Genomic DNA, 18,152 nt, shown 5'->3' on the forward strand with positions numbered 1-18,152 from the left:
TGCAGCTCCTGTCACCTTCATGCAGCACAGCTGGACGCGACGCTGGAGGCCCGTGGATTACGCCGGACTTGGAGGGTTTGTCGGGGTTAATAAATTGGTGATGAGGGACTTTGTTAGTGTTTTTTATTTCTAATAAAGGATTTTTCGTGTGTGTGTGTTTTTTAACTGTAATTTATTATTATTATTATTATTATTATTATTTATTATTATAGCGCCATTTATTCCATGGCGCTTTACAAGTGAAAGAGGGTATACGTACAACAATCATTAACAGTACAAGACAGACTGGTATAGGAGAGAGGACCCTGCCCGCGAGGGCTCACAGTCTACAGGGAATGGGTGATGGTACAATAGGTGAGGACAGTGGTCTACTGGGCTGTGGGCTATTGTAGGTTGTAGGCTTGTTGGAAGAGGTGGGTCTTGAGGTTCCTCTTGAAGCTTTCCACGGTAGTGGAGAGTCTGATGTGCTGAGGTAGAGCGTTCCAGAGTAAGGGGGATGCACGGGAGAAATCTTGTACACGATTGTGGGAAGAGGAGATAAGAGAGGAGCAGAGAAGGAGATCTTGTGAGGATCTAAGGTTGCGTGCAGGTAGGTACTGGGAGACTAGGTCACAGATGTAGGGAGGAGACAGGTTGTGCATGGCTTTGTATGTCATGGTTAATGTTTTGAACTGGAGTCGTTGGGCGATGGGAAGCCAGTGAAGGGATTGGCAGAGTGGCGAGGCTGGGGAGTAGCGAGGGGAGAGGTGGATTAAGCGGGCTGCAGAGTTTAGGATAGATTGGAGGGGTGCAAGAGTGTTGGAAGGGAGGCCAGAGAGCAGGAGGTTGCAGTAGTCGAGGCGGGAGATGATGAGGGCATGCACTAATGTTTTTGCAGATTCTTGGTTAAGAAAAGCACGGATCCGGGAGATATTTTTGAGTTGTAATCGGCATGAGTTGAAGAGGGCTTGGATGTGTGGCTTGAAGGATAGAGCAGAGTCGAGGGTCACTCCAAGGCAACGAGCTTGTGAGACTGGGGTGAGTGAGCAACCATCAAGTTTGATGGAAAGGCTTGTAAAGATTAATCATGGAAGGAATCTCGGGGAGACGCCTGACATGATTAATCTAGGATTTAGTGGCAGCTATGGGCTGCCAATAACTCCTTATTACCCCGATTTGCCAACGCACCAGGGCAAATCGGGAAGAGCCGGGTACAGTCCCAGAACTGTCGCATATAATGTATGCGGCAATTCTGGGCGGCTGCTGACTGATATTGTTAGGCTGGGGGGCTCCCCATAACGTGGAGCTCCCCATCCTGAGAATACCAGCCTTCAGCCGTATGGCTTTATCTGGCTGGTATTAAAATTGGGGGGACCGCACGCTGTTTTTTTTAATTATTTAATTATTTATTTCACTGCACAGTATACACACACACACCGGCTGCTGTGTTTGGGTGCAGTGAGACACCTATCACTCAGCGTGGGGGCGTGTCTCACTGCAACCAATCATAGGCGCCGAAAAGCAGGAAAGCAGGGAATACGAGATTGTTTAATGAGCGGCAGCTTTTTCAAAAGAGGAAAAGCCGCCGGAGTTTAGTGAACAGCTGTGCAGCGCCGCGGCAGTGATCGGGGAACGGTAAGTAAGAGAGAGGGGGGGAACTAACCGACAGATTGTGAGAGGGGGACAGACAAGACAGAGAGAGACCGACAGAGCGAGACCAACCGACGGGAGATAGAATGAAAAAAAAATTTACCGACATCGCTAGTAAAAAGCACAAATTGTGTGTTTTGGACATCGGAGTGCCACACAATGTTTTACGTAAAATCTTTCATGTATTAATCTCAAAAAGTAACATACACCAGCTCTATCTCACTATTGGGTATGTGCCCTTAACATTTCCGCCATGAAAATTCATTTTGGTGTCATTTTGGAAGGTTTTCTGGTGAGTCCGTAAAATTGGCGTAAAACGCGGACAAAATTGTTCACAGCTGTGACTTTTGAGTGATAAATGCTTCAAGGGGTCTTCCCCATGCTGTTGCCATGTCATTTGAGCACTCTTCTGAGACTTTTGTGACATTTTTAGGGTTTCTACATGCTGCCGGGGGTCATTTCAGAAAAATACTCGGGTCTCCCATAGGATAACATTGGGCTCGGTGCTCAGGCCGAGTACACGAGTATCTTGGGATGCTCGGCCCGAGCCTCGAGCACCCGAGCTTTTTAGTACTCGCTCATCACTAATAATAATCTAAGGCAAAATAAGATATTCTAAAATACTTCTCATGTAAAAAATTTAAGAAGACATTCACCCAACCATAACATTTTTAGGCTGGAAAGCTTGGTTCACTTAGAAAATATATTCTATTATTCCAGTAATATAATTTACTGCTTTTAGCAAGTCCTCATTGGCTAGGTGGAGTTCATACCATTGTGGATCATGGTAACACAGCATGGCACATGTTTTCCTAACAAATTGCAATCGGACACTTTCAGACACTTTCATTATTTTAACTCAGGTAATAATTAGTCATTGTCAGAGCTGGGACAGAGGTTGTGCAAATCAGAATAAATTTACCTTGCTGTAGCAGCAGTCACAAATGAAGCAATAAATTAAAAATAACAAATTGTTACAGGCTCTAGAGATCGCATATCAAGATCTTCTTTACCTGCAGTTGAAAAGCACTATCTGTGTAAGATAATTTCATTCATTCATTCATGACATGGCAAGGATCACCAATATCAATGTTTGTATATCTGAGAATGGCTAGGAAGAGTCATCTATGTAATACCGCCATCCTGTTCATATATTATTTATAACTACAAATCATAACCAAACGCAAAAGTCCATGAACTTTTATTTTTCCATTACTGCACTAGTCAAAGGAATTATTCTATGGCTAGGTGCAGACAACCTTGTTTGTTCTTATCCCAGAAAATCGGATCAATTATGGTAATAACATTCAGATCAGAGTTTAATAAGAGTGTGATCAGAGTGTGATCTGATTTTCTTTAATGTGAAGATAGATAAAAAAATGTCTCTATCCTCTCCATTCAGTTAGTGTCACGGACTTTCCTCTGTTGCAGATTTTGGTGACAGGTTCTCACTTTATCTTTTGGGATTCTGTTTATTAAATATATTCTCTTTCCCTTGGGGAGGAGAGGGTTAATGTCCGTTCACCATCCAGTAGCTCCTGACTCCTGGTCAGGTGTTTCCAGTTGGGACCACGCCCAGTTCCTATAAATACCCTCAACTTCTACCAGAGGGTGCCGGTTATTTTCATTTATTTGGAAGCTTGGCCAGAAGGAGGAAGGAGCTGGAGAAACCCTCTCTGTGACTTTCCATATTGGCTGCAGCATTGGTGCTTGCTGCAGCATTTCTAGGTGTGCTAGTTGTACGGTATGATTGGGACCCAGTAGTCAGTCGTTCTTCCCCCCTTTTATGTTGTTTGTCCTCGTGCATTTTTAGTGGCTCCTTTGTTGTTCCCGTATGTATGAGTTGTTGAAGTTATTACCCCTGTTTTGTCTTATTTTGTTGGTGGGGTGTTTATTACTGTTCTTGCCCCTTCCCCCCAGGTGCTGGTTTGTGGAGAGGGGTCTTGTGGCGCCCCAGGACCTGGTCGCCACAACAGCATTGCCCTCCCAAAGGGTTAATGCTGAGCCTGGAGGTAATTGGGAGGTCTATTGGCCAGTAAGTTTAACATCCAACGCAGTTCTCCCTCCGGCCAGCATGGGGAGCTCTGAACCTGGAATTGCAGGGAGCATTCCTTAAGTCTGACCTGAGGGAGGAAGTAGTAGTCAGTCTGTAGAGAGACGTGAAAGGAAGCAGACGCAGAGTGTGCTGTCCTGTGGAACTGGGGCCTAAAGCTGGAACAGCTTGGCCCAGTGAAACAGGAGGAGCAGAGAGGCACAGAGGAGACTTGGACATCGGAGTCTGTGGCCACCAGGGCCTAAAATACTCCCTGGTAGCCGAATCCGAAGGGCAGGAGCGCTGCAAGCACCTGGCCCATAAACAGCCCGAAGGTACAGCTGCATCATCAGGGCCCGGTGTGGACTCCAGCAGAGAAGCACCAGAGAGGGTCTGTGCAGCCTACCACAGAGGGAAAGGGACGTACAACCGGTCCCAGCAGAAAGAGGGCCATTGCTAAATCCAGAGAGCAGGGTCCTAGCACAGTAAAGAAAAGAACAGGAGTAGGCCTCATACTCAGCTGGCCAAAACGACATCTCCATTACTTCCAGGCCGGCCGGAGCCCTCTACCACCTGTATCGGTCTCCCAGGACTAACCGTTTGTGGAGTAAAAGAGGAGAAGGTAAAGAGACTGTTGTTTGTGCCTGTTTCTTTCATTGCCTGTCGGCCCTGCACCGTGTTATCCACACAACACCATAGACTCTCACGAGCACCAACAGTGTCCCCGGGGCACCGCTCCCCCTGTGGGGAGCAGTGCCACCATTGCTGCCATAGCATCACCCCGGAGGCCTTACACAGCAGCGGCGGCTTAATAGCCGCATACCACAGGTGGCATCACAAACACAAACTTTAATCACCCCCAAGTTATCAGCCATTTTAACTGACACCCACCAGGGCCACGGAGTCGGGCCCCGCCACCACTGACTACCCCGGACTAGTCCGGCCCGGCACCGGGTGTCCCATAGCCCTGGGGTGGGCGAGTCAAATTTGGCGTCACAAACAGGATTTCGTGCCCGGTCCCACCGGGTACTGTGCGCCTGCAGAAACTGTGCCTAAAAGACTGTGTTGCTGTTTGAAAACTGCTGCCGCCATTAGCCTCGCTGAGCGCAGGAAGAAGGGGGGCCTGCCCGAAAAAGAGCGCGAAGGGAGCGTGCCATCAGAGCGGAGGGTCGTTAACCCCGTGCTACCCGGAAGAAATTTTGAAAAGGGAACAGAGCCTGGTGAGGTTCACTAAGGGGGAGGAAGATGTCCGACTCAGAGGGAGAGCAGGTGGCTGCCATAGCCCGAGACGCCGCAGCACCAGCCGAAGCAATCCCAGTCGCCGTCGCCCCAGCCCCCGCTGTAGCGCCGGTAATGCCGATCACAATGCCGTACATCCCGGGAGCAGAATGGCTGCCGCAGTACTCCGGGGAGTCACATACCCTGAGCGACTTCAGAGAAAGGCTGCACAGCTTGTTCATAGTGTATCCGCTGACTGAGAGCCAGAAGGTGGGCATATTAATGGGGCAGCTAGCCGGCGCGGCCCAGCGTGAAGTGAAGTCCTGGCCTGATACAGATAAAGGGACAGCAACCCAAATACTGGCCAAGTTAAAGAGTACTTTTGACACCTGCACCGCAGCAGAAATAAAGATGAGATTCTTTGGGTGCAAACAACGGGCCACAGACAGCATAAGGGACTATGCCTTAAACTTGCAGGAGGCCCTGAGAGCAATTAAACAGGTGGACCCAGAGAGTGTACGTGAAGAAGGTCAAACTCCTAACTGAGCAGTTCATAGAAGGGCTCCTGTCAGATGCCCACAGGACCCAGCTGCGTATCATGGTCCTGCAGAACCCTGCTCTGGACTTTGCAAAGTTTAAGGACCAGGCCATCCGGGTACTGAGAGAATCTACACCGAATGACCCAGTACCCCTCCGACCTCTTGCTATCACGTACCCCGGGGTGGTGCCTGCAACACGAGCCGCTGCAGGGGCTGAGGCACAGTCCCTGGATAAGGATCCCGCTGCAGAGCTCAGACAGCAGGTCCAGGAGCTGACCAAGACTGTAGCTGCCCTTGCCAAGACCGTGCAGTCTCTACAAGTGACCCCATCGCCTGCAAGAATCGAGTTGGCCTCCAGCCCAGATGACATCCCATGGATGCGACAGAGGAGGATACCGCCGACCCGAGGAAAAGACACAGACCGGTATGATTCAACTGGACAACCGATCTGCCGCCGCTGCAGCCAGGCGGGCCACATTGCAAGACACTGTCCTTTAAATGGGCCGAGCCTGGGGCCAGGAGCCAACCCCCAGGTGTAAGGAAGCCCGGCTCCAACCCCAGTCGCAGTAAGTATGTGGGAGGACGACCGGTCCTTCCTATTGTGCTGGATGGGATCCCTTTGAATGCCCTTCTGGATACGGGGTCCCAGGTAACAACCATCCCTTATAAACTGTACAAAAGATATTGGGCTGATTCAGACATTGACCATGGCCCAGATGATGATTTAACAATTGTGGCCAGTAATGGTCAGCCCTTGCCTCAAATTGGGTATAAGGAGGTAACCATTAAAGTGGGGCGGGTAGAATTGCCATGTCAGGGGATGATAATTGTAGATATTGATCACAAAGAATCTGACCCACTGCTAACCATTGGTACAAATGTGATAGAAAATTGTATTCCCGAAGTGATAATTTTGTTGCAACAGGCGTCTGAAACTGCCAGCTCCGGGCAGCAGCGTGCCCTACAGAGGGAGATCAGAGCCCTGATGAGGAGGCAGCAGGTAGAGCTGGCCGGAGGAGAAATTGGCAGTGTGAGGGTAAGTGACCCCCTTCCCATTGCAATACCCCCAAGAAGTGAAATGTTGATATGGTGTCGGGCAGCAATAGGCCTCAAGGGTCAGGATTACCAGGCCTTGGTAGAACCGGTGTATTCAGACAGTAGGCCTGGAGTCCTGATAGCCAGAGGGGTAGCAGACGTCCCCAAGGGGAGAGTGCCTGTCCGTGTCCTGAATTGTGGGGAGGAAGAAGCCAAATTGCCCCGGTACGCCACTGTAGCAAAACTGTACACTGTCAGTAACAATACCATCAAAGCAGTGGAACCCTTGATCCCATCCGACCAGGCGGAAGACAATGGCACCAAGGGGCAGCTGGAAGACTGGTGCCAAAAATTACATGTGGGCACCGACTCCACCCCCTCACACCAAAAGCATGGGGTTTACCGGGTGGTACAGGAGTACGAGCGGGTCTTCAGCAAACACCCCCTAGATTTTGGGCAGGTAAAAGGGGTTAAACATCAAATCCCCACGGGTGATCATCATCCCATTAAAGAGAGATACCGCCCTGTACCCCCAGCACAGTATCAGCATGCCAAAGAAATGTTACGGGAAATGAAGGAGGCTGGGGTTATCAGAGATAGCTGTAGCTCTTGGGCAGCTCCACTAGTGCTTGTAAAGAAAAAAGATGGTACAATGAGAATGTGCGTAGATTACAGACAAATTAACCGCATTACACATAAAGATGCTTATCCACTACCCAGAATAGAAGAGTCACTAACAGCCTTAAAATCAGCTAATTATTTCTCCACCCTGGATCTCACCAGTGGGTATTGGCAGGTTCCCGTGGCAGAGGCGGACAAAGAGAAGACTGCATTCACGACACCAATGGGTCTCTGTGAGTTCAATTGTATGCCGTTCGGGCTCTGCAATGCCCCAGGGACATTTCAGAGATTGATGGAGTGCTGCTTGGGCCATCACAACTTTGAAACCGTGCTATTGTACCTGGATGACGTCATAGTCTACTCCAAGACCTATGAAGATCACCTGAGGCACTTAGCAGAAGTGTTTGAGTCCCTGTCGGAGTATGGCCTGAAGATAAAGCCGTCCAAATGTCACCTCTTGAAGCCAAAGGTACAGTACCTGGTCATGTGGTCAGCGCAGAAGGTGTGGCACCGGATCCGGAGAAAGTCACCGTAATCAAGGACTGGCCAAGACCCACCACGGTAAAAGAGGTGCGGCAGTTCCTTGGGCTGGTGGGCTACTACCGAAGGTTCATTGATGGTTTCACAAAGATAGCAGAGCCTCTTCAAGATCTCCTGGTGGGCCAGCCAAAGCAGGCTAAGAAGCAGAGCCCTCCATTTGAATGGAACAGCCAAATAGAAACATCTTTTGTCCGGCTGAAAGGGGCTCTCACGGGAGAAGAAATTCTGGCCTACCCTGACTACAGCCAGCCGTTTGTACTGTATACAGACGCCAGCAACGTGGGACTGGGAGCAGTTCTGTCCCAGGTGCAGGGAGGCAGAGAGAAGGTGATAGCTTACGCCAGTAGGAAGCTTCGGCCCACAGAAAGGAATCCAGAAAACTACAGTTCCTTCAAGCTAGAGTTCCTCGCTATTGTTTGGGCAGTGACTGAACGCTTCAAGCACTATCTGGCATCGGCCAAGTTCACCATCTTCACGGACAACAATCCGTTGACACATCTGGCAACAGCCAAGCTAGGTGCGTTGGAACAGCGATGGATGGCCTGGCTGTCTAACTTTGACTTTACCATCAAGTACCGGGCTGGCAAGAAGAATAACAATGCTGATGCGCTGTCCAGAATGCCTCACTTACCCGAGTCAGGAGAAGACCTGGATGAACTCGAAGAGATAGAGTTACCCGGCTTTCCATCACCAAGCTGTTTCCCAGTGTGAGCATGCTGTAGGAGTGAAGCGCTCGAGCCAGCACGAGGTCTCGGTCAACCCATTACTCCACCATAATTGGGAAGAGACACAGAACGGTGACCCGGCCGTGCGATTGGTCAAAGAAAAGCTAGCACAAGCTGAGACCCATCTCGGTCCAGACGCTCCACAAGAAGCCCAGCAGTTGTGGAAGGAGAGGGGAAGACTGTTCACCTACCAAGGCAAGCTCTGCAAGAGATATGTCAACTGGCGAATGAATGAACTCGTCTGGCAGATAGTGGTCCCACAGAGGGATGCTCCAATGGTCCTTGTGTCGCAGGCGGGGAGGAGGGTGTCAGCACTGCGCTCACCCCTCTGCTCGGGTCCGGCTGCTGCTGCTCAGTGGTGGCTCGAGCGGTGGGCCGGATCCCGGGAGTCTCGAGCGGCACTCCTCGCCCGTGAGTGAAAGGGGATTGGGTTTTGGGATATAGTCTATTGTCTGTGACGCCACCCACGGTTGTGGTGATTTGTTGACACCACCGCTGCTCTGGATGGGGATCCTGGGAGTGATGGTGTGAAGCAGCAAGTTGTTGTGTTGCCCCTCCGTGGGTAGGGGTTGGTGATCCCGGGGCCCAGTGATTAGGTGGGTGATGCAGGGCTTGGTAGGGTGCAGGAACGCGGGGGCAGCGCTGTGCCTTGCGGCACTGTGGTACTCACTCAGCCTGAGACGTTGACACAGTTCTCGGTAAACAAACGGCTGGTTGGACGGGTCCCTCGGACGGCTGCACTTGCTTTCCCCAGTAGGTGACGGTGATGTCCCTTTTCCTTGCACCTAGATACGGTTGTTGGTAGCGATCGATTCCCACCGGTTACCCCACTCCCCGGCCTGGATATAAGCCAGAGGAGCCCCACTTCTCTCTTGCCCGCAGGCGCTGGCCCTGAGAAACTGGTGCCCTGGCGGTGGCGGTGTCTCTCCGTTACGGTTGGACTGTTGCCTTCTATCGGGACTTGGTTGTTGGGAGACAGTCGTCCTCTTCACTGACGGATTTGGCAAATTATGGCGACTCCTAGCCTTGCCGGGATCCGAAAGGCCCCTGCCCTGGTGCTGACTGTCCTTTGTATACTGCTCCAGACCGCCGGGCCACTACCCGTCCGCGGTCCTTCCAGCAACCTCCGAGCAGTCACCCCTCCAGACAATCACCACCGTCTGCTGACCTTGCTGACACTGTTCTGGCACACAGCCGGACCAACTTCAGGCTTTACTTCTGTCACTTTTCACTCTCTTTACACTTCACTGTTTACTCCTTCACTTAGCTCCTCACTCAAGCTCCCCCTGAGCTGACTCTCCTTTCCACTTCTCCCTCCAAACTCTAACTGCCTGGTTTCTCCCGCCTCCAGGGCTGTGTACTCCTCGGTGGGCGGAGCCAACCGCCTGGCCCACCCCCTGGTGTGAACATCAGCCCCTAGAGGAACGCAACAAGGATTTTGGGTTAGCTGAATGTGCCTAACTGGGGTTTAGGGTGTGGTGGTGTGGTGACCTGTGACCCCTGGCTTGCCCAGGGCGTCACATTCCCCCTTAGCAAAATGCAGACCGTCCGCGGGCTGCCCGTCCAACACCAGTTTTATTTTCTGAAAAATATATAACAGTGTAAAACGGTAACATATTTACATTTATTACATCTTCCCATAACGGGAGGCACATTTCTTAAACGTTTCAAAACGGTTTACGGCTACGGTTTCCGCTCTCTCCCACCCAAGCAACCTGGCCCTGATGCTGCCCCTAAATCCCAGGCAGCACCCCTTGACCCAAGTCCAGCACAAGTTACCCGAGCGGGATCTGTCCTTCCCCTCCAGAGGGTAGCCACCGGTTCCTGTGGTGGCTGGGCCCCAGCCTGCTCTGCTGAGGGCCCTCCCTCCAACCTGCCTCTCCGGAGGCGGCAACTGCGGAAAACGGTAACGGTAAACAACTTATTTACAAGCCACTAACTTTTGTGGTTGCCCTGCAAGTTCACGGGCTTGTCCATGAGCAGTTCCTCATGCAAAACTTTTTAAACGGTCCCCTTGGGGACAACGGTGCCGGCAACGGCCGGTTTTCTTAATCACGGTTTAATCAGGTGACTCCATCAGTTGATCACTTATCATCTTGCAAACTTTTTCCAAACATAAATTCACACAGTTGGTTCCAACGGGGACTGCTGCAGCGGGCATCCGCTGCCCTTACTCCGAGTATTCAGCTAGAGCGGATCCATCACCCTCCACCAGCATATCAAACATGCACTGACATGCCTGCTGTGACAGGGGCACCCGGTACCCATTTCCACCGGTACGCGGGGTGTGGAAGACCATTGGACCTCCAACATAACGGGCACGCTCCATTGCCTCTTCCAACTCAGCAGCGGACCCGGGGCTGGGGCCGGGGTCATCATCTCTTGTTCCTGCGTCAGGCGGGTCACCGCCAGCTGCCGCAGCCTCCTGGCCTCCAGCATCCAGCACTTCAGCCCCTTCTGCGGTAGCACGGAGCAGCAAATCAGGCGAGCTTACACTGAGGCGCCCCATAAGTAACGGCAAGGGTGATGCATAGGCCGAGACTAGGCCGAGCCCCTCAGCCGCAGCGGCCGGTCCAGGTAGGACATAGGGACGTGGGTCACCAGTCGACTCTGCTACATCCATTCCCCCCCCGTACCTCGGGGAAGTCGTAGTCAGCATCTCCACCTCGCTGGTCCACTGCTCCATCATCTGAAGGATTAGTTCCCGCTGACACTGGTGGAACTGAATCACCCGGGCCCTCATCCAGGCCACGGTGCCGGGCTCAGGGTCTGGCACAGTCTCTACTGGGACTTCTGGCACCACGCTGTTAAGGGGCCGCGGTTCCCCCTGGTGTACTTCAGGGACGTCCCGGACATCTGCAGCCGGCTGGTCCGCCGGAGCGGCTGGGCAGGGTATCGCTACCGGTTGGGCAGGTAGCGGGCCTAATGGCGGAACGGCAGCAGCTATCACGGGTAGTGGGGAGAGAAGCAGGGTGAGCGGAAGCCGGCCGGGCCCCCCAGCCCCAATGGCCGATCCCTCAGGAAGACAGGGGCGTGGGTCGCTTACCCGCTCCTCCAAATCCTCTTCCACCTCGCGTCTCCACATAGCAGCCACCACATCCGCCATGTCGGTCTCCCACTCCTCCAGGAGGAGTTGCATATGGGCCTGCAGACGGTTACTCAGCGGGACGGTCCGGTCCCTCAACCACGTCGCCGTGCCGGGCGCGGGAGCTTCCTCGTTGGGAGTTGGGTTGTACATCTTGGCAATCGTGCCTTCCAGGAACCCAGTATAGCTGCAGAGTCCTGGCGTCTCTGCTTTTATAGCTGCTCTCACATGCAGCCAGCCGCCAACGCGTCCCCCTTAGCGTCTTTTCGGCCCCTCCTCTCTCGGGGCGGGGTTTTGGCCTTCACGCCTCTGCTACTCGAGAAGACGCTCGAGCGGGAACTTTTCGCGCCAAAGATGGCGACTTCTGAAATTTTTCAGCCGGATACCTCCGGCGGTCACAAGGCGCACCTCTACCCAACGGCAGAGCGGTAAGATCCTGTTCGTGACGCCAAGTTGTCACGGGCGGGGAGGAGGGTGTCAGCACTGCACTCACCCCTCTGCTCGGGTCCGGCTGCTGCTGCTCAGTGGTGGCTCGAGCGGTGGGCCGGATCCCGGGGCTCTCGAGCGGCACTCCTCGCCCGTGAGTGAAAGGGGATTGGGTTTTGGGATATAGTCTATTGTCCGTGACGCCACCCACGGTTGTGGTGATTTGTTGACACCACCGCTGCTCTGGATGGGGATCCCGGGAGTGATGGTGTGAAGCAGCAAGTTGTTGTGTTGCCCCTCCGTGGGTAGGGGTTGGTGATCCCGGGGCCCAGTGATTAGATGGGTGATGCAGGGCTTGGTAGGGTGCAGGGACGCGGGGGCAGCGCTGTGCCTTGCGGCACTGTGGTACTCACTCAGCCTGAGACGTTGACACAGTTCTCGGTAAACAAACGGCTGGTTGGACGGGTCCCTCGGACGGCTGCACTTGCTTTCCCCAGTAGGTGACGGTGATGTCCCTTTTCCTTGCACCTAGATACGGTTGTTGGTAGCGATGGATTCCCACCGGTTACCCCACTCTCCGGCCTGGATATAAGCCGGAGGAGCCCCACTTCTCACTTGCCCGCAGGCGCTGGCCCTGAGAAACTGGTGCCCTGGCGGTGGCGGTGTCTCTCCGTTACGGTTGGACTGTTGCCTTCTATCGGGACTTGGTTGTTGGGAGACAGTCGTCCCCTTCACTGACGGATTTGGCAAATTATGGCGACTCCTAGCCTTGCCGGGATCCGAAAGGCCCCTGCCCTGGTGCTGACTGTCCTTTGTATACTGCTCCAGACCGCCGGGCCACTACCCGTCCGCGGTCCTTCCAGCAACCTCCGAGCAGTCACCCCTCCAGACAATCACCGCCGTCTGCTGACCTTGCTGACACTGTTCTGGCACACAGCCGGACCAACTTCAGGCTTTACTTCTGTCACTTTTCACTCTCTTTACACTTCACTGTTTACTCCTTCACTTAGCTCCTCACTCAAGCTCCCCCTGAGCTGACTCTCCTTTCCACTTCTCCCTCCAAACTCTAACTGCCTGGTTCCTCCCGCCTCCAGGGCTGTGTACTCCTCGGTGGGCGGAGCCAACCGCCTGGCCCACCCCATGGTGTGAACATCAGCCCCTGGAGGAAGGCAACAAGGATTTTGGGTTAGCTGAATGTGCCTAACTGGGGTGTAGGGTGTGGTGGTGTGGTGACCTATGACCCCTGGCTTGCCCAGGGCGTCACACTAGCAGCTTACCATGATAAAGCAGGACACTTCGGGTGGAAGAAGTTGGAGACCCTACTCCGCGATCGGTTCTACTGGGTGCACATGAGAAAGATGATCGAGAAGTGGTGCCGAGACTGTGGTCCGTGTAACCTGAGGCGGAAGGATGATGCCAGCCAGAGGTCTCCCCTACAGCCAATTGTCACGAAGCAGCCCCTTGAGTTGGTGGCCCTGGACCACGTGAAGTTAACACCAAGCCGGTCAGGCTATGTGTACGCCCTCACCATTGTGGACCATTACTCTCGTTTCCTGGTAGTCGTGCCTGTGAAGGACCAGACAGCCAGAACAGCAGCTAGAGCATTTCAGGCATACTTTTTTCGGCCTCACGGTTATACGGAAAGGGTACTGACTGGTCAAGGTCCTGCATTCGAGGCCGAAGTGTTCCAAGAGTTCTGTAACATGTACGGCTGTAAGAAAATCCGAACAACACCGTACCACCCCCAAATGGATTGTGCGAGAAGATGAACCATGTGGTTATTGATGTGCTGAAGACTCTACCTCTACCTCTGGAAGAAATAAACCAATGGCCAGAGAAGTTACCAGATCTGGTAGACCTGTACAACCATATCCCAGTAAATTCGACCAACTGCAGCCCTGCTTACCTGATGCGAGCAAGACCTGGCAAGTTACCTGTAGACTTTGAGATGGGAACTGTGTCACCTGAAGCGGTTCAGGAGACAGAAGATTGGGATACAGAGCAACAACAGCAGTACCGCAAGGTCCAGGAATGCGTAAAAAGGAGCCTGTCCCAAGCAAGAATGAGACAAGAGCAGAACTACAATCAAACAGCCCCAGCAACTCCCTTAGCACCTAGAGAACAGGTCCTCAAGAAAAAGCGGAGGGCGCATAAATTAGATGATCAGTGGGAGAATGAACCCTACACCACTATTCCCTCCAACTTTGACAATAGTAAGGTATGCCTCATAAGCAAAGATGAAGGCAAGACCTATCAAGCAGTTTCTTGAGACCGCCTGAAAGCGTGCCCTGAACGGTGCAGAACCCAAAAAGAAGTAGAAGAAGTACAAGAAAGTCCCCAAAGTCAAGAAAAAGAGGAAGAGATGATCCAAACAATCCTTGGAAAATTCCCCAAAACTTGGACCCGAATAAACAATGCCATAGTGGTACCAGTCTTGACGTTCCCGCAGTTGGTCGAGCCAGAAACAGAAGAGGTTCCAGATCCACCTAAAGAACCGTCCGCTCCAACACAAGATGACACGCCAGCAGTAGAACAGGAGGCTCAACCCCCTGCCAGTGGTGAACCTGCCATACCCTTGGCGAATCTGAGACCCCGTAAGGCAACCAACATGCATCCCTGTCAGGGTTAGGCCTACCAATAACACGGGGGGGGCAGACACTCCAAGTAGTCAGGGACAAACCCCAGAGCTACGCCGGTCCCAACGTAGCACTCGGGGACAGCCCCCTCCAAGGTATAGAACATAGAAAGTAAAATACCTAACAGAGTGTAAATAGTTATGTGAAAATATCTGGTATGCAATGTTTTGTTTTAGGTGATTAAGTAAATGGACAATTGGGCCACTGGACTATGGGTGGCCAACACTCTAATTGTACATAGTTAGCACCAGTGTGCTCCACACCCCTGAAGAAAAACCCATCCGGCGTGCATAGAGTGGGGTCATCAATGCTCTGACGCACGCCCAGAGCCTACGTTGGGGGTTTGATCGCGGCGGGTCCCCCATGGAGCAGTGTAATGGACACCCGGCAGGGAGCCACACTGGACTCTTATAGTAGTGTTTAAGTTTGTAACGTTTAAGTAATGCGCCTCCCATAATGGGATGAAATGTTCTAACATGTTATGTTTGTTTTTACAGTCCGGGAGTACTGAATTTAACTAAGGGGGAGTGTGGCGCCCCAGGACCTGGTCGCCACAACAGCATTGCCCTCCCAAAGGGTTAATGCTGAGCCTGGAGGTAATTGGGAGGTCTATTGGCCAGTAAGTTTAACATCCAACGCAGTTCTCCCTCCGGCCAGCAGGGGGAGCTCTGAACCTGGAATTGCAGGGAACATTCCTTAAGTCTGACCTGAGGGAGGAAGTAGTAGTCAGTCTGTAGAGAGAAGTGAAAGGAAGCAGACACAGAGTGTGCTGTCCTGTGGAACTGGGGCCTAGAGCTGGAACAGCTTGGCCCAGTGAAACAGGAGGAGCAGAGAGGCACAGAGGAGACTTGGACATCGGAGTCTGTGGCCACCAGGGCCTAAAATACTCCCTGGTAGCCGAATCCGAAGGGCAGGAGAGCTGCAAGCACCTGGCCCATAAACAGCCCGAAGGTACAGCTGCATCATCAGGGCCCGGTGTGGACTCCAGCAGAGAAGCACCAGAGAGGGTCTGTGCAGCCTACCACAGAGGGAAAGGGACGTACCACCGGTCCCAGCAGAAAGAGGGTCATTGCTAAATCCAGAGAGCAGGGTCCTAGCACAGCAAAGAAAAGAACAGGAGTAGGCCTCATACTCAGCTGGCCAAAACGACATCTCCGTTACTTCCAGGCTGGCTGGAGCCCTCTACCACCTGTATCGGTCTCCCAGGACTAACCGTTTGTGGAGTAAAAGAGGAGAAGGTAAAGAGACTGTTGTTTGTGCCTGTTTTTTTCATTGCCTGTCGGCCCTGCGCCGTGTTATCCACACAACACCATAGACTCTCACGAGCACCAACAGTGTCCCCGGGGCACCGCTCCACCTGTGGGGAGCAGTACCACCATTGCTGCCATAGCATCACCCCGGAGGCCTTACACAGCAGCGGCGGCTTAATAGCCGCATACCACAGGTGGCGTCACGAACACAAACTTTAATCACCCCCAAGTTATCAGCCATTTTAACTGACACCCACCAGGGCCACGGAGTCGGGCCCCGCCACCACTGACTACCCCCGGACTAGTCCGGCCCGGCACCGGGTGTCCCATAGCCCTGGGGTGGATGAGTCAAATTTGGCGTCACGAACAGGATTTCGTGCCCGGTCCCACCGGGTACTGTGCGCCTACAGAAACTGTGCCTAAAAGACTGTGTTGCTGTTTGAAAACTGCCGCAGCCATTAGCCTCGCTGAGCGCAGGAAGAAGGGGGCGTGCCCGAAAAAGAGCGCGAAGGGAGCGCGCCATCAGAGCGGAGGGTCGTTAACCCCGCGCTACCCGGAAGCATAGGCTTCCCTGGGTTCTCTTGGCACTGTGTGACAGTTAGTGACTGAAAATTGGATATCAGCCAAGGGCAGTCTGATTTTTTTCCATGCAACCATTGATTTGCATGCAATCTGATTTACAAAGGCAAGTCGGGTATGCAGCTATATTTTCCTCGGACAAATTCGGTCCAGGAAAAAAATTGTACTTGTACATGGTCGCATAGAGTAACATTGGTCTGAGTATTATCTGATGTCTTGTCGGATGCAGGGCAGGACTGGGACTAAAGGTACCGTCACACTAAGCAACTTACCAACGATCCCAACAACGATAGGGATCGCTGGTAAGTTGCTAGGAGGTTGCTGGTGAGCTGTCACACTGCGACGCTCCAGCGATCCCACCAGCAACCTGACCTGGCAGGGATCGCTGGAGCGTGGCTACACCAGTTGCTGGTGAGCTCACAAGCAACCAGTGACCAGCTACACGTGCAGAGAGCAGGGAGCAGCGCACACTGAGCGCTGGCTCCTTGCTCTCCTAGCTACAGCACACATGGGGTTAATTACCTGATGTGTGCTGCAGCTAAATGTGCACAGAGCAGGGAGCAGTGCACAATGCTGAGCGCTGGCTCCCTGCTCTCCTACTTACAGCACACATCAGGTTAATTAACCCGATGTGTCCTGCAGCTAGCTACATGTGCACAGAGCAGGAGCCGGCAGTGTGGCGCCCCTGACCTGGTCAGGCACCACAGAGTATTGCACCCATGCGGGGACAATGCTTCCAGGTAATTTCCAAAGGCCAGGATGAGGTGCACACACAAACAGATAGTGACCAGGTCTCCCACACCACAAGAAGGGACCCTTGGGTAGCCAGTAGGGGGTTAACTTTCAATTCCCAGCTAGGGGTGTGTTCAGAGGCTGGTTGCTAGGAAGCAGGGCAGAGAGGAAGTGAGAAGAGTCTGGAGCTGGAGGTGGAAGGGAGCAGAGGGGCTCTCGTGTAAGACAGGTCCTGAGGAGTGCAGTAGCTGAAAGCGGGGGAGAAAGGGTACCGTGGGTCGGCCTGAAAGACATCCAGAGAGAGAGGGGTGGCTGAGTACGGAGATCCTGGTATCCGAGCACGCAAGGGGAAACAGATCCCCAGTACAGGCAGCAAATCATCCAGAGCTGCTTAACCTACAGGTGGGGGGTACTTTATGCCCTCACCACTACTACCCAGAGCTCGAGCCAAGCAGCAATCACCAGGCCCATAAGGGGACAGGGCCAGAAGCCATCCCACCAAGGCCACGCTGCCGGCAGACGGGCCAGAGAGAGGGGAGCAGGCTAGTAACAGCTTCCCTGGAGGAGTCCTACCACGCTTCAAGCAAGGGATCCTCCCAAACAAAAAGAGTGCAAGGAGGGCGAGCGGACAGCTACCCTCAGAACGGCCTCCTGGAATTCCTGGTTCCACCTGGTTATCACAGTGTCGCCCGGGCATCTCACCGTGACCTCTAAACAGTGAGTAAACACGTTAAAAGACTTCTTGGACTGTGTTTGAGTCATTCTGCGACCTGTGGTCCCACCCACATACACAGGGACCTGGGGCTTGCCTTACTCTCAGGAGGCTATTACAACCGACTGCACCCACCATCAGCCCCAGGCATCCCTTAACCTGCAGTGGTGGTCCTCACTGACCGCAATTCTGAGAGTGGGGTCACGACGAATCCCAAAACGAAGGTTCCCTACCTGTGACCAGACCGTCCCATCCCGTGGAGTCCCTAAGGGTAATACCCTGCTGCACCGCACCTGTAGGGCTTCACATATCTGGCGTCACGAACAGGATATGGACTAGACCTGTTCAGACAGGTGACCGTGCGCCTCAGAGGTCCGACCGCAAAAATTGAAC

Source organism: Anomaloglossus baeobatrachus, chromosome 4, assembly GCF_048569485.1.
Source record: "Anomaloglossus baeobatrachus isolate aAnoBae1 chromosome 4, aAnoBae1.hap1, whole genome shotgun sequence".
In the NCBI taxonomy this organism is placed as follows: domain Eukaryota; kingdom Metazoa; phylum Chordata; class Amphibia; order Anura; family Aromobatidae; genus Anomaloglossus; species Anomaloglossus baeobatrachus.